This window comes from Abramis brama (genome assembly GCF_963993115.1).
Source record: "Abramis brama genome assembly, chromosome: 20".
Lineage (NCBI taxonomy): Eukaryota > Metazoa > Chordata > Actinopteri > Cypriniformes > Leuciscidae > Abramis > Abramis brama.
In genome coordinates, this window is record NC_139982.1 from 7,798,188 (window position 1) to 7,814,553 (window position 16,366).

Here is a 16,366-nt window from a genome sequence, read left to right on the forward strand (position 1 = left end):
TTGTATCTGGTAAATTACCCCTCTAATAATGCCCGGAATGGTACCAAACTTCTACAGTAGTACAAATAGTTTCTGTACGCATAAAACGAGGCATTGGAAAGTTTGTAAGTACATCAGGAGTTTATTCAAATAACACTTGCTTAATGGCTTATGCTACCGCTAACCCGGACGTCGACGTCACTTCAGTGATTTGGGAAAAGCCCGTAAATCAGGGATTCTGCATTCCGGATGAGGGCGGGAGAGCATTCCACCAGCATGGACCCGTGAATGAGAATGTTCTGGAGAGTGATTTTCTGGCTTTTTTGTGATGGAACCATGAGCCGTCGCTCGTTGACCGATCGTAGGCTTCTGGCAGGGACGTAGACTCGTAGGAGTGAGTGAAAGTAGGAGGGAGCTGAGCCTGTGGTAGATAAAATAAATGAATTAGTTGCTGGAAGGCCGGTAAAAGACTTCAGTGAAGATGTCAGCAGGGCGGGCCTGACTGCTGAGGTGAGACGGACATTTAATGACACACATACGGCACTGTTTAGTTAAAAAAAGTAAAGAAATTGCAGCTGTAATAGGCCACCACTCACTGATCTATATAATATAATTGATATGATCAGATCAGTGCTGCCACTGTGTAATCTCACTGTTATTAAAAAGAACTTGATTAGTTTCCGTGCGCATAAAACGGTGTGTGAGTTAACTTTTGCATCTCCTTTGCGACCGAATAGATAAATGCACACACAATTGTCAAAATAACTTTCTTGGTGAGAATAAGTGAACATAATCAATTGAGAAAAAAAATCCCTTAAAGTGACAGGCAGCAGCCTTATACACCTACCGCCTAACCGATTACCACATTTTACTAGAATTGTAATGAGACGCATTTATAAATCAAAATAAATTTTGATTTTGTTCCACCAAAATAAAAGCTCAAAATAAAAGATCATGTGCTTATCTATTTCAAGTTTAGAAATGTGTACAAAACGCCTCGGTTACGACTGTAACCTCGGTTCCCTGAAGAGGGAACGAGCGTTGCGTCGAGATTGACGCTATGGGAACGCATTGCGTGATTGCATCATGAAGCACTTGTAAAATCAGTCCAATGGCGTATAGGCGGGTGACGTCATGGCAGGAAGCTATAAAGCGCACCCAGACCAAACATTGTCAACTTCTGATAGGTCGAAGCAAGTCGGTCACAGGCGCGCCGGAAGTATGGCAAGGTGACGCAACGCTCGTTCCCTCTTCAGGGAACCGAGGTTGCAGTCGTAACCGAGGCGTTCCCTTTCAAGGGAACTCGCGTTGCGTCGAGATTGACGCTATGGGAACGTCTATACCAACGCCACCATAGTCACCAGTGCCTGTCCTGTGTGAAATCAAGCGAGCACAACAAAGACAGAATAACCTGGGACCCAGGAGTGAAGCCCAAAAGTAGGTTTTAAACCCGATGAGTGTGTGCGGAAAGGAACCGCCCGCCGCATCTAGCACCTCTTGTAGGGATACCCCTAATACAAGGCTACAAAGCCGCCATACTGCTCCTGCTTCAACGCACCATGGAGGAAACCGGTTTGTTTCCTGTGCAGGGAGCTCTAGAGAGATTGTGGCCTCAACAACCTCAGTTGAGAGACCCGAGTCTATGAGTTGGGCCCCCTCAGGGGCCAAACCCATACTCCCATAACTCTGTTCTCCAGAACTCCCGGAAGTAGAACAATCAGGGAAACCATGTACAGATGCTGAACTGCCACATCTGCATCCATATGGGCTCCACTGCCTCGGGGTGGAGTCTCCCTCCCCTGGGCCTCAGCCCCTGCCTCGACAGGATGTCTGCTCCCTGAATCTAGTGCCCAGGGATGTAGAGCCTGAGCCATCATCACCAGGTGATTAAGTGCCAGGTGAGATGGTGACCCGTCCACGGGCACCGAGCGACCATCCATGATCGCACCCCAGCCCGTGAGGGAAGCATCCGTCGTAAGCGTAAGCGACGACAATGAGCTCCCAGCACAGGATCCTGGGGACAAGAACCAAGGCTTTTTCCACATAACTAGGGCACGTAAGCATTGCCGCGTGACCCTGATCATGCAAAAGGGGTTTCCCCTCGGGGAAACTCTTTGGTCCTGAGCCACCACTGCAGGGGTCTCATGTACAACAGACCAAAAGGTATCACGTTGGACACTGCTGCCATCAGACCCCACAGTCTCTGAAACTGTTTCACAGTGAGTGACTGGCCTAGCTTTATTCTCTTCACAGCTGACAGGATGTACTATGCGTGCAGGTGAGAGGCATGCCTGCATCAACATTAAGTCCCAACCACGCCTAGAAAAAGTGGTCCTCTGTAGTGGAGAAAGCACACTATTTTTGGCGTTTAGCTGTAACCGCAACTCTTTCCTGTGGGCGAGATCGACATCTCGATGCCGAACTGCCAACTGATGACACTGATCGTGAAAGTTTGGGGTGATAGTGCTAGGCCGAACGAAGAACTCGATATTGGTATGCTTTGCCCCCAAAAGCAAACCTCAGGAACTTCCTGTGATATGGAAGGATGGAAATGTGGAAGTATGCGTCCTTGAGATCTATCGTGACAAACCAGTCCTCGGATCTGATCTGTGGCATGATTTGTCTCAGTGTTAACATTTTGAACTTGAGCTGAATGACTGACTCGTTCAGAACACTCAGATCAAAAATGGGACACAACCCCCCATCCTTCTTTGGAACGATGAAATACCGACTGTAAAACCCGGTGTCCCTGCTGGAGGGAGGTACATATTCTATGGCCCCTTTCTCCAACAGGGTTTTCACTTTTTGTTCCATTACCAGAACCTGCTTGAGGCCAACCACGGTGGATAGGACCCCCATAAACCTGGGTGGGCGAGACCCAACAAGAAATATTTGGCAGCATCTTCCACGCTGTAAAATATTCTAGCAGAGGTACCAGCCTCTCGAGACTGGCTTCTGGATTTAGTTGTTGTTGAACAGTCAGTCCTTCGCCCTGTAACGCGAACCGGCAGGGAACGACTGAACTAACTGCTCTGGGACCCTCCTCGGAGGGGGCAAGCATCCCAGGACCACTACGTTTCCGGGTGGACCCTGAGATATGTGCTCGCCGGAGACCACTGCGCCCCGAAACACACAAGGTGGCGGGGTTAGCATAAAGGTCCCCTGAGGGCACCGAAGGGCAGCGGGCACCGTATAATGAGGTGTTAACCGCTTTAATTCGGGGGAGACTGCCCTCGTTGGCCTGACCCCTCAGGCGTCAGGACCTTTTCCCCACAGCCTTCTTGGAAATAATGATGGTCCTCAGATCTATCTTACTCCTTAAAGGCTGTGGTTAAGAGTGCCAGCCCGAACCCCAGTCCTTTAGTGGGGGCTCGGGAGCAGATCTTCTGCTACTGTTAAGATATGTTTGGCAGAAGTTCCCACGCTGCCAAAAAATCTACTAAGAGAACCAGGCTCTCCAGACTGTTCTAGGTGTTTCTCAAGCGACCAATTCGGTGCCCTGTACGGCGAACCGGCAGGGAACAACCGAACTGACTGTTCTGAGACCCTCATCAGAGGGGGCGAACATCCCAGTGCTGCTACGTTTCCGGGCAGACACGGAGATGTGGGCTCGTCAGAGACCGTTGCGCCCCGAGGCACACGAGGTGGTGGGGTTGGCAGAACGGCCCCCCCAAAGACATCGAAGGGAAATGGGCTCCGTATAGTGAGGTGTTAACCACTTCCCACCGGAAATTAAGAGAACCAGCCTCTCGAAACTGGTCTCTGGTATTACTCAAGTGACCAATTCGCTGCCCTGAAGCGGCGCACCGGCAGGGAACAGCCAAAATGATTGCTCTGAGACCCTCCTCGGAGGGGGCAAGAATCCCAGCGCCGCTACGTTTACGGGCGGACAGTGAGATAAAGGCTCGTCTGAGACTAGAATTCACTGGAAACCGTTGCGCCCCGAAGCACACGAGATGATGGGGTTGGCAGAACGGCCCCTGAGAGCACCGAAGGGAGATGGGCACCGTATAATGAGGTGTAATTAATTTCCCCACAGGAATTTCACCATTTATTTCCTCAGAATTAAATGCAGCCAAAGACCAACCAGACAAGTCAACACGGTCTGGATGAAAGGCTGAATAGTATATTAATACCGAAATCTAACTCCTCAGACATCAGATAAGTACATATTTAATTTCCTCAAAAATTAAATGCAACCAAATGTCAACCAGACAAGTATAGACGGTCTGGATGAAAGGCTGAATACTATATTAATATAGAAATAACTCCTCAGAGATCAGATGAGGACATATTTAATTCTCTCAAAAATTAAATGTAGCCAATATCAACCAGACAAGTAAACACGGTCTGGATGAAAGGCTGAATACTACATTAATATAGACCTTGGTCTGGATGAAAAATAGAATATATTATTTTCATACATCATCTTTCAAAGCCAGACAAATATTTAATTTCTCCGAATTAAATTCATATTATATTCTCAAACAAAAAGAACCACAATAATAGTTTACAAACACATAATAGTTTGCAAACAATCATAATAGAGAAAGAGAGAAAAGGAAATTCCCGTCTGCTCAGTTCCCTGTGTGTATAAATATATCGGACCTATTATCTACACGTTGCCTCGGCAAACGCGCGATCTGAGCCACTAGATTCTTATTGCAGAGATGCAGACTCATAATTCTACGCGCTGCCTCGGCAAACGCGCGATCTGAGCCACTAGATTCTTAATGCAGAGATGCAGACTCATAATCTACGCGCTGCCTCGGCAAACGCGCGATCTGAGCCATTAGATTCTTATTGCAGCCCCGTAATCTACGCGCTGCCTCAGCACACGCGAGATCCGAGATCGAGTCACAGAATCTTTATTGCAGACCCGTAGCCTAATCTACGCGCTGCCTCGGCGATCGCGAGATCCAAGCCAAAGAATCTTTCTCGACTTTCTTCCCTCGAGAAGAAAGCCAACAGGAGCAGAGCTAAAACTCTCGAAGTGCATAAGTTACACGTCAGGAATTATGAATGGACACTGTCAGCCCCATTTTACTGACCGTGCATGCTCTACTCCCAAACAAACAACACATAAATCGCGTGTATCCCCACTCGTAATGAAGCGAGAGCGGGGAGGAACACGCGATCCAAAATGCTGTTTGCTCGCCATTATATTCCTGTCTAGATATATAATATGCTTGAGGACAAACAACAATAAATAGACAGAGACAGATTTCACAGAGAGCGCTTGCTGAAGACACAGAAGCTGACAATGTTTGGTCTGGGTGCGCTTTATAGCTTCCTGCCATGACGTCACCCGCCTATACGCCATTGGACTGATTTTACAAGTGCTTCATGATGCAATCACGCAATGCGTTCCCATAGCGTCAATCTCGACGCAACGCGAGTTCCCTTGAAAGGGAACTAATTATGAAAGTTTCCTTTATTTCTCAGTGCATTTGTTTTACAATATATGGCTATTACTGTCATGGGATTAATATTATAACTATTATTATGTATTAGTGTAATGTGGACAGACACTATAACTAAAAGCGGTTTGAGTTCCCTTTTAGTCGCTCACATTCGACGTAACGTCGACGTGACGACGTAATTGGGATCACTTCAGAGAGCCCTATCAACTTCGAGTGTCTACAGAACGAGCCAATGAACGTTGGCGTGCGTGAATCGCGTCACGTGCCCCCGCCCCGCAGCGCGGGTATAAAGAGGAAGCGGGCGCACGCACACATTGTCTTTCACTTCGGAGCCGAGCTTTCGTTTGACTTCTGAACCTACAGACTGCTTACTGAGAACGAGAAGACTCTCATTCGTGTTGGTGTGACAGCGCGATCAGCGGTGGCCGCGAGCATTGCAGCTCTCAACTGCTGTTTTCACAGCACTGCTGTTTGTGTATTGTGTGTGTGTGTCGGTATCGGTGGGCGTTTCCCCTGTGTGTTATTCACACCGCGGCTACCCCTGGGTGCCTCAGCACTGAAAGAGTTGTTTTCACTAAAAGAGCAACACAAGCGTGACCCTGCGTCTTTTTCAAGATGTCATTCCGCTTGTGCGTTTCTGGTAGTTGCCTCTCATGTTTGGGCATTCAACACGCTGAGGCAGCTTTTGTGGATAGTCATATTCCCGCAATGGGAACATGAACTATCTCAGCGCTTAGATCGAGACTCGCTTCCCTCAAGGGAGGTGCAGTCCCCTCGCCTATGCCCCGATCTAGTGTTTATTCTGCCCCGCAGAATAGACCTACTTCAGTGCATGACCAGGGTGATCTGAGGAGTACCGTGAGGGCTTCCCCGTCGAGTCAACCTCCGCGGGCCCCTCACGCCTCACAAGCGCTGTTGCCACTGGGGCCCCTTAGTGAACGTCTTGGTCCTTCTCCGGAACGACCAACCGTTCCCGTCACAAATCTCGGCTCCTCAGCGAAAAACAATGTGTGTGTGCGCCCGCTTCCTATTTATACCCGCGCTGCGGGGCGGGGTCCACGACGCGATTCACGCACGCCAACGTTCATTGGCTCATTCTGTAGACACTCGAAGTTGATAGGGCTCTCTGAAGTGATCCCAATTACGTCGTCACGTCAACGTTACGTCTTCCGTTCCCTCCTTCAGGGAACGAGGGTTACATTAGTAACCGAGACGTTTTTCTTTGTTCAATTTGCACACTGAATATGGGCTGGAGCTCTTAATTTTGAACTCTCAAAGTGCACCAGATTGATGAATTTAACATTAAAATGCACAACATTTTCTTCCGGAGGAGGGCATGCCTCCGAACCCCCTGGAGGACCCGAGGTCACCCACCACATTTTTACTAAAAATCCTGTGAGAAACACTGGTACTGCTATGCCAGAGCCGCTTATAGCTTGTTTTAGGACTCATCACTGTGGAGTATAGTTCTACCAGAAAGACTCGGGAGATAAAATGATATAACAAGAGTAAATTTATTAATAGCTCAGCGAGCATAGTCTTTGGCGTAGGCCCCGTCCTTAGCAAGCAATGCGAGGGTAACGGAATCTGCAAATCCCGCCTGAAGATGAAGGCAGGGGCGCAGCCGACCCCCAAAGATAGGTGGAGGAACACCTCCGCCGGGACGGAGGAACACCTCCGCTGGGACGGAACCCACCCCCAAAGATGGGTGGAGGAATACCTCCGCCGGGACGGAGGAACACCTCCGCTGGGACGGAACCCACCCCCAAAGATAGGTGGAGGAACACCTCCGCCGGGACGGAGGAACACCTCCGCTGGGACGGAACCCACCCCCAAAGATGGGTGGAGGAATACCTCCGCCGGGACGGAGCCCACCCCCGAAGAACTGTAAGTAAGAGTACCCACCAGTCGTGGATCCTGCAGTTCCTGGAATGAGAAAGAAAAGTTAAGAATAACGTGAAAAAGCTTTTTGTATTTTTTTTTATTATTAATATTATTATTATTATTATTATTATTTTTTATATTAAAAAATGAACTGCATAAAGACAAGGTCACGATAGACCATACATGAAAGCCATAATATTGCTTGATTATGACGACCACTTAGACAAGGCCTCAATGGACCATAATACCAAATTTGCTGTGCATAGACATGATGTGATAGACAACATAAAGACAAGGTCCAAAGACCACACATAATAGCTATAAAGCACGAGGTCGTGATGACCACATAGAGACGAAGCAGCGATCCGCTTAGGAGCCACAACGGCCGCTAATGCCACACAAAAGACAAGTTTCACAAGACAAGGCCGCTAGGCCACACAAAACCAAGGCCACGATGGACCACAAGACCACGATGGGCCATAAGGACAAGGCCACGATAGGCTACACGGCCATAATCGACCACACAGAACACGGCTATGATAGCTACTCAGGACATGTCCACAAACGGCCACAAGGCCGTGATGGACCACACATAGACGAGAGACAAGACCAGACAGGCCACATGAAACGAGGCTGCAATAGCCACATGGAGACAGACCACATTATCTGCTTATCGGGTGATGCAAGCTAGAGTTCCAGCGCAGATTAATTGAAACATGACACCACCACCAGTATTTGCATGAGGATTTACCTGAATCGTTACTGAAGAGCTTGCTGAGCTTCCAGAATGATTTTAGAATCATTTCTTAAATAAGACTTGAATGCAGAGGAAAACCATCTGCCCAGCATCTTGATAGCTGAAGTAGAAATGCCGCATTTGGCTGCTGTAGTGGCTGCCCCGATCCTGCAGGAATGACCGGTATGCTGAAAGGGAGACAGCTGTAGCTTTTGAGGACAGAAACTAGATGAGTCCTGAACCAGACTTCAGAGAGAGATGCTTCGTTAGGTAGGAAAATAGAGGGAGTGATCTGAGAATCTAGGGAGGATTTTAGGAATTTACTCATAGATAGAAGGGACAAAATTTATTGCTAATTTTATAATTTGTTAATGTTATACCAGAACTTTAGTCATTTGGAGTGCTTAAGAAAGAGTAAAGAAATTAAGTGAGAACGTGAATCAGAAAAAGAAAGACCATGGCAAGATCGAAGTGTTTAGATCTGAAGTAAATTCCCCTGGGTGCATGAGCCATGAATGCTTTTAAATAGGGGTGGGGAAAAAAAATCGATTCTTAGATGAATCGCGATTCGGGACGTGGACGATTCTGAATCGATTCACAAATGTCAAAAATCGATTTTCTAAAAAAAAAAATATAATAAAATAAAAAATCTAATAACGTAACATTGAAGGAACGCAAAAGGCGGAACTCTGAAGCGGACGTGCAGTGCGCGGACAGTCTGTGGCGTGCACATAACAGAGATGCGCACATAACAGACGCATGATGGCTGAGCGCCAAATCCGAACGGCACCAGAGAATGTCTTCGTTAAAAGCTAACGTATGGAACATTGGCAATTTCATTGTGATCTATTTAGTATTTTTTTGTATGAGAGCTAATTTCTGTATTGTTTAGTTTTCACATCAATATGCTGTGTAAACCGATCTGATCTGTATGCAATATGTGCAATCAGTAGCGCGGGAAGGGGGGTGCTGCGGGGGCTACAGCCCCCTCGTCATAGCATCAGCACCCCCAAGTGGGGGGCTGTGAACTAACATAATATTGTACTTTAAAAACGTGAAATAAAAATAAATAAATGGACAGCGTTAACTAACTCTCTTATGCCTAATGAAGTGAGTGTTCAAGCTACGGAGAAAATTAAATAAAGTTTTAATTTGTCATGCTTTGTTACGTTCAGAGCACGAGAGCGGAGAGCGCATTTCTGAAATTCCGCTCGCTCGCTCATTCCGCTCAGGGTCGCTCGCTCAACCCAGAATGGTTCAAAAATACGTGGAATAAGGGCTGCCTCCGACTAAAGTTTTTTTTCTAGTCGACTAGTAGTTGTTCATTTAAGCCATTAGTGTACAAATCGCCCCTTTATATTAATTTTATTACTTAAATAGTCTATATACACAGGATAATGAGCGTGTAGCCTGTACATAATATAGCCGCACTCAAGCGCACGGCCACACGCATAAAGATTGCCACAAAGAACCGGCAAAATTATGAATGTGTCAAAAATAGCAAGGAGACATTTAATTGTTTATTAATAAACTGGTGTTTTCTGTGATGCTGCAAAGATGGAGTTGGCGATGCAGACTCGCCATGAACGCCAGAGAGAAATGCATGTGAAATACACATTCCATATGGATTATATAATCGGAGAATAGCCTATTTGTTTTCGTTTTGAATATTTTCGTTTAAAAGTAGACTTTTCAAGCTTTCTATAATAGATAGCCTATATATCTGTGATGCACAAGCTGAGTTTCGATGTCCTCCAGTTCACGTGCAATGCAAGTGATAGTGTCGGCGCCTTATTACATTGTCTGCTATATATTTGCGTCTTATTTATTAAATAGCCTACAGGCAATTGGTTGATAAAACATTGTTAAAAATTAAGATACAATTTATACAAAACGAAAATCTTTTAAAAATAGTCTTTCTACAAAACAAAACTCAATGAAGTGTAAAAAATCATGTCTTACCCACTCCATGTCTCCAGATATATTGCACATCTCATGATGTATCTTTATCTTTCTCATGCTGCATATGCTCACTTTCATAATCAACATTGATTAAATTAAAAAATAACATTAGCCTTTTATATTTAAACATAAATATGAAACTAAATGTTTTCTTTAATGGCTACAACACATATACAGTACAGAGAAATTTCATGTCTTGTCATTGGCCAAAACATAATGACGTCACATATTTTCCAACCCAGCCCCCAGCCCCCCCTCCATGAAACAGCTTCCAGCGCGCCTGTGTGCAATGCCAGTCACAAAAAGTTACATTTTGACTGTAAGTTACTCTCTGCAGATGTTCATTCACTTTCTTTGCTATTTTTGATTGTGGTATACAGCAAACATTTCAAGTCATAACTCTTTATTATTTAGTTGTGTATAAGTCAAGAGCTACTTTGTATGTTACTAATTATTCAGAATATGCTACAGCCAAATTTTTTTTTTTTTTTTTTTGTCTGAAGGATTATATTGCTCATTGGAAATTACAAGAGGATGTTGGTTAGAAGTCTATTATTAAATGCTAGAGATTCAGAATATGCTGAAGTTTGTATTAATTTACTACAAGTATGCTGCTAGTACAGGCACACATTTATTTTCCTGTTGGTTCTCAGCAATGTTGGGACATATGCTGGCAAATGTAACCTTACAGTTGACTTGCCAAATCACTTCCATTTGTTTTATTAATACAATTAATATAGGAAGTATTGGAAGTAAGTTCGTTATGGGTCATCATAAATACTTTGCTTTAAAAGTACCAAGTAAAAAATTTTTTCAATGTTTTTGATAAAAGGCACTTCCCTGAGAATTGAACTTAATAAATGTGAAAAAGACACTTTAATGCCTCCGTTTGTCATTCTGTATTGCAAAGCAGATGAGAGTAGATCATGATCAGAAACCTGATAGAAATCATTATGAATAAAATCGAATTGTTTTGAATCGAAAATCTTTTTGAATCGAAAATCGATTTTGAATCGAATCGTGGCCTCAAGAATCGTAATCGAATCGAATCGTGAGATGGTAAAAGATTCCCACCCCTACTTTTAAAACATGGCTACAATCGAATATGAAAATAGAAAGAAGACCATTTCGAATGGAAGGTAATTAAAAGGGGGGTTAAATGGATTCCACTTTCTGTAATGTTGCTGTTTCAACATTTCAACAACTGCAAAGTTACAATGCACAAAGTCAAGCATGGAGGACTTAATTTAAAGAGATTGCTTTGCAAGGACTACAGCCACGCTGAGAGGGACTGAGCGGCATTCCTTCCAGATAAGTGGCATTGCAAACCCTAAAGTTACATAAATCCAGCTCCCAGAATATGATTTATAGCATATCAAGACAGGATGAGATAGTGAATGACTAGAAGATTACTACGCATAAGCTACATAATTCATCGACTAACCATCCGGAAATGGTGTCTACATGTTGACGCTTCTGAGTCTCTCCATCTCTGAGTAGGTTTGAACGAAGCTAAAAGTTTTGAAAATGTCTGAGTAATCGGAGCTGCAAAACGAGCTGTTGAAACTCCACCCCCTGTGCCAGGAAGCAGCAGCCTGACTGCATCCAAAGGGACAGACAAAAACAATGCACTTTACTCACACTCAAATGACAATTCCAGCATAGTAGAAGAAAATATCTTTGGAGCATTCCATGTCAAACCCCTCACACACCCTGGGGACACTGGAGACCCACCAGACATTGATTTCGTAATTGTAGACTAGGAAGGAACAACCGGCCGTGATGAGGATGGGAAATAAAGGAATCTGAAAAGAAAACCGAAACATTATAAACAAATACTGCAGAAATATAAGCTTTTAAGATGTAGGGAGCCACGCCTCCAGTGATATATGGACTAGCTGGATTGAGCAGAGCAACTAATTTACATGATCACTGTTAGAGGAGACAGGGTGATGGACAAGGGTTGCTGAAGGGCAGAGCCACCTGAAGACTAAAGTGTGTAGCTATAGCATTGCAGTGGTCAGGAATGTGCTCAAGCAACCTTAATCATGAAATTGGAGACTACTGATTGCCAGATAAACATCTCAGGAATAGCATGTTCGTCTAATGAGAAGATCTGCCTTGATGTAACCGATCTTTGTTAGCACATACAACGTATTTTTTGCCACCACTTCAGACCCAAAAGGATGTTAGCAGCCACTATAGGATAATTTCTGTAAAGCGTGAATGAACGAAGCCTGAGCAGGCTCAATAATAATAATTATTTATTTTTTATTTATTATTATTATTTTTGTTTTAATTAATTAATTAATTTATTTATTTAATAACCACTAAATCTTAATCTTATTAATCCCATTACAATACTTACCTGAAGTAAGGTGGCGGCATACCGATAAGATACCTCAATCACACTTGATATTCTGTTGTTGACTTTTGAGCGCAGAATCTATTTCTCAGCTGTGCAGTGTACACCTGACATTACTCTCGAGTTGCCTTTGTACGAGTATAGTTTTATTCACAGCCGAAAGATCGCTGGCCATGGCAACCAAGTGAGTCCCTTGAATAGAAAAATCTCTGAACATTTAAATCATACAGATGAGTAAATATAATATCACTCGAGTCTTCTTGACTGTGATTTCTGGTGATTGGTTTGAATGATATAATTTAAACATAACTATTAGGTCTACTGTGTTAATCACATTGGCAAAGTCCGTGACCTTTGACCTGAGCATCCTAGTCTGCCTTCTTTGTACATTTAATATCAAATACCTATTACGTAAATATTTCTATGACACATATTGGTGGATTAACGTAGTCGCCGAGAACAGTTGCGTTACAGCGATTGTACAATATTTCTGTTACTGAAGAACTTAAATGCAAGTATTAAAAGATCTTGATGATATGAAGAAAAATATATCAGCACTGTAAAGTATAATTTATTTCCTTTGTATTATATACTCCTGCAACATAGGCCTACCCATATAAGCCCAACATCCTTCATAACCATGACTACTAATGCATAACGTCCAATGACAACTTGCTTCCTTTAGGTTCAGCTTCTTCTTTATGATATAGTCATATATTTCCATGTATCATTTTCAAATGTATTATTATTTTTTTTTTTTTATAAAAGTTATAATTTAACAGCATTAATTGCTGTTGTTTTATGTTTGAAAACGAGCTGAGATATACATAAAAATATATTCCCCCTATTGATTGGTTTAAGTCTGCAATCATCCAGGTATAAGTCGAGATCTTCCCGGCGGTCGGGAAGTGATTGACAAAAACATCTCCAGTCCATAAATGCCGAAGCAATACCTAATTCAGAAAAGGCGTAAAACAAGTTGGATAGGTAGGCTATGCTACTGCTCCTTTAAGACGGAGTGCACTCTCACGATGGTGAGTGAGCGGATGAGGAGCGCGAGCTGGAAGCATAATAGCGTACCGCACGATATACATCACCTTTTCTCATTAATATTCATTAAGCTAGCGACGGTTGCTAGGGGGGTCAAACTCGCGCGTGTCACTCATGCTAGACGCATGTAAACAGTTTACGGACGAGATGTCTACTGAGCTAAACCTGCTAACTGTCCGAGAATGATGTCCCCGGTGCCAAATTCACTGGTATAGAAGTAGAAGAACATACAAATATTCAATTGAAGAGATGGCTTGAGTGTAGAGGGCTGAAAAAGACGGGAAAAAGAGCTGACCTGATCCAGAGGTAGATTGTTATCGACAGAATTTCTCCCCCAAAAAACATCGCCTTACGCCACTGACAGTGACATTTTGCAGTTTCAACAAGCTATCTTTTACCACCCTATGTCCTGTCTGTCATATATACTATGTCCTCTGGTTGTCTTACGTCTGACAGTTGTTGGGGGTAATTTATATTATTATTATTAATGTATTTATTTTTTGTTTAGCGATCGCTAATGCTACTTGGTCACAACCAACAACACTTAATTTTTAATTAATATCAAATCTAAATTCTCTCACACGTTGACCCATCGTTCACATTTATCCCTCTGGGTTTTTGGCTTCGGGAAACGAATAAAGAATACATCCTTCATATGTGGACGGTCATAGTGTCTGGAGTCGTTTCTGCAAGTTCCATAGCAGCAGTGTTTACTCGGCATGTTCTTATTTGAACATTTCGCCGCTGAAGCTCAACGTAAAACTTTGAAAGTGGAACTTGAACTTGAAAAAACCCTGTGTGGAAATCGTCTCTCATGGGATTTCAAGCTGCCACCCCAGCTAGCAAAAATTGTGCGGGCCGAAAGCGGCTCGATTAAGGCTAAAACAATCGGCCGATCCTCGGCATGAATCTAGGTCCGATTGCTCTGCGAGCGCTCGGTTTTAACGCGGCCCGATTAAGGCTAAAGACACTCGGCCAAGCGCTCGGTTTTAACGCGGCCCGATTGCGGAACCCCGAGTGAGAGGACATAAGCTCGCCTCCAATCCCGTTCCTTATTTGGGCTTATTTTAACTTTGATTTCCATTCATATCAGGTTAATACTAAAATTGCTTAGCAGCCGTTATTTATGCAAGATAAACAGAAAGTAAAACAGCACAAGGAAGACAGGTTTCATGTTTAATGCATTTTTTATTAGACCACACTACAAAAATAGGATAAACACACTTTTTAATAACAGATTTGAATAGAATAGAAATAATATCACAGCATTAATGTAGAATCAAGGAGTTCAAATACAACTTTCCATTATCAACATTTTTTACTTTGAAACATTTAATTCTGGCCCACTGCGTTTAGTTGTCTATGCACACACACTTTTTAATAACAGATTTGATTTGAATTGAAAAGAATAGAATATAAATAATATCACAGCATTAATGTAGAATCAAGGAGTTCAAATACCATTTTCCAATTTCAACATTTTTAACTTTGAAACATTTAATTCTGTCCCACTGCGTTTGAGTTGTCTACGCACACACTTTTTAATAACAGATTTGAATTGAAACGAATAGAATAGAATAGAATAGAAATATCACAGCATTAATGTAGAATCAAGGAGTTCAAATACCATTTTCTAATATCAAAATTTTTAACTTTGAAACATTTAATTCTGGCCCACCGCGTTTTTGAGTTGTCTGCCTGTTCGCCCTCTGGCTTCGGCCAGCATCCCTATCAGAGGCCAACTCCAGCCACCTGGTGATGAGGAGCTCTGTTTCCTCTTCTGTAGAATCTTTGGTCAGGGCATTGCGGCGGACTGCATCTGAGAAAAACACAAGATAGAAAAGGGCAGCATGACCACGTGATGTTACTCAGCAACCACCAAAACTTAATTTGGATGCAGGGCTCTACACTTACATTTCTTTTTAATTTAAAAAGTTTAGGAGCACAGTCAAAAATTTAGGAGCACCTTCTGATCAATGACAAATTAACCTACCCATTAAAAGGCGATATTTAATCAAATTACTTGCCGGGGCTTTTTTTTTTTTTTTTAAAGCGCATATTCTTAACTAAATCACAGCCTTTGTGATTTCATGATAGCACTATGCTATATTATGATTGTAAATGGTTTTAAATAGATCACGTAGCCTTAGAAAACGGTGTAATAATGGTATTCATGGATTCTCGTCTGTGGAATGTGCCACTTCCGGTATTTTGCCGGTTACTCAACACGGTAAATTGCAATTGAGTTTTTTTTTTAAATCAAGTACTCGACTTTAATCGAGGAATCGTTACAGCCCTAGTTTCAATGGAGGGTGCACCCATAGAACCTGATCAGGTCAGTCGCACTGGTGCTCCTAAATACTTTGTCACTGTCACAGCCAGTGAAAAAAAAAAAAAAAAAAAAGTCACACTGTAGAGCCCTGGCATGTCACCACAGTGCAGTTATCCAGAACTGACACTCACCCAGAACCACACTTTTAATGAGTCTCGCCAGCGAAGTGTTCATTGCTCTTTTCAGGACCCGCCCCACAGTGTCTTTAAGAGTCATGCCTCCGACCATTCCAAGGAGAACAGTCTGAAACAAAGACATGTAACTCGTTAGTTATTTAAGGAATATAGCATGAGTGAGAGTGGGGACTGACATTTAGGAATGATCTGATTAATGCATAATTTATCTCACCAAATTCTTCTTCTCCTCTGGATTCTTTAATGTCTCCTACAAACATTATAGCTCCTCAATAGTTGAAAGTGGGAGCCCAAAATGTGTTGGGTCTGGCATGAAGTCTGGAACTGCTGGAGATTTGTAGGAGCTGCATCAGGATGAGCAACTGCTGCTCTCTGATAGAATCAAGCTGGATGAGGATCTCCTTAGCAATTGCTGTAAGACACAAGAAAAAGCAGGCATAACAGATTAGTAGCAAAACATTGTACGTAGATATGTCAGAGTAAACCGAGAGAGATCACTTT

General features: G+C 43.2%; 1 long non-coding RNA gene across 1 annotated transcript; it reads right to left on the reverse strand.

The window, feature by feature from the left end:
* Positions 1 to 15,198: 15,198 nt before the first annotated feature.
* On the reverse strand, positions 15,199 to 16,107 carry LOC311070523. Its single transcript, XR_014603681.1, has 3 exons — positions 16,080 to 16,107; positions 15,863 to 15,974; positions 15,199 to 15,218 (listed from the first exon to the last, which is right to left on the reverse strand). It is a non-coding gene; the product is annotated as an uncharacterized lncRNA (long non-coding RNA).
* Positions 16,108 to 16,366: the final 259 nt, after the last annotated feature.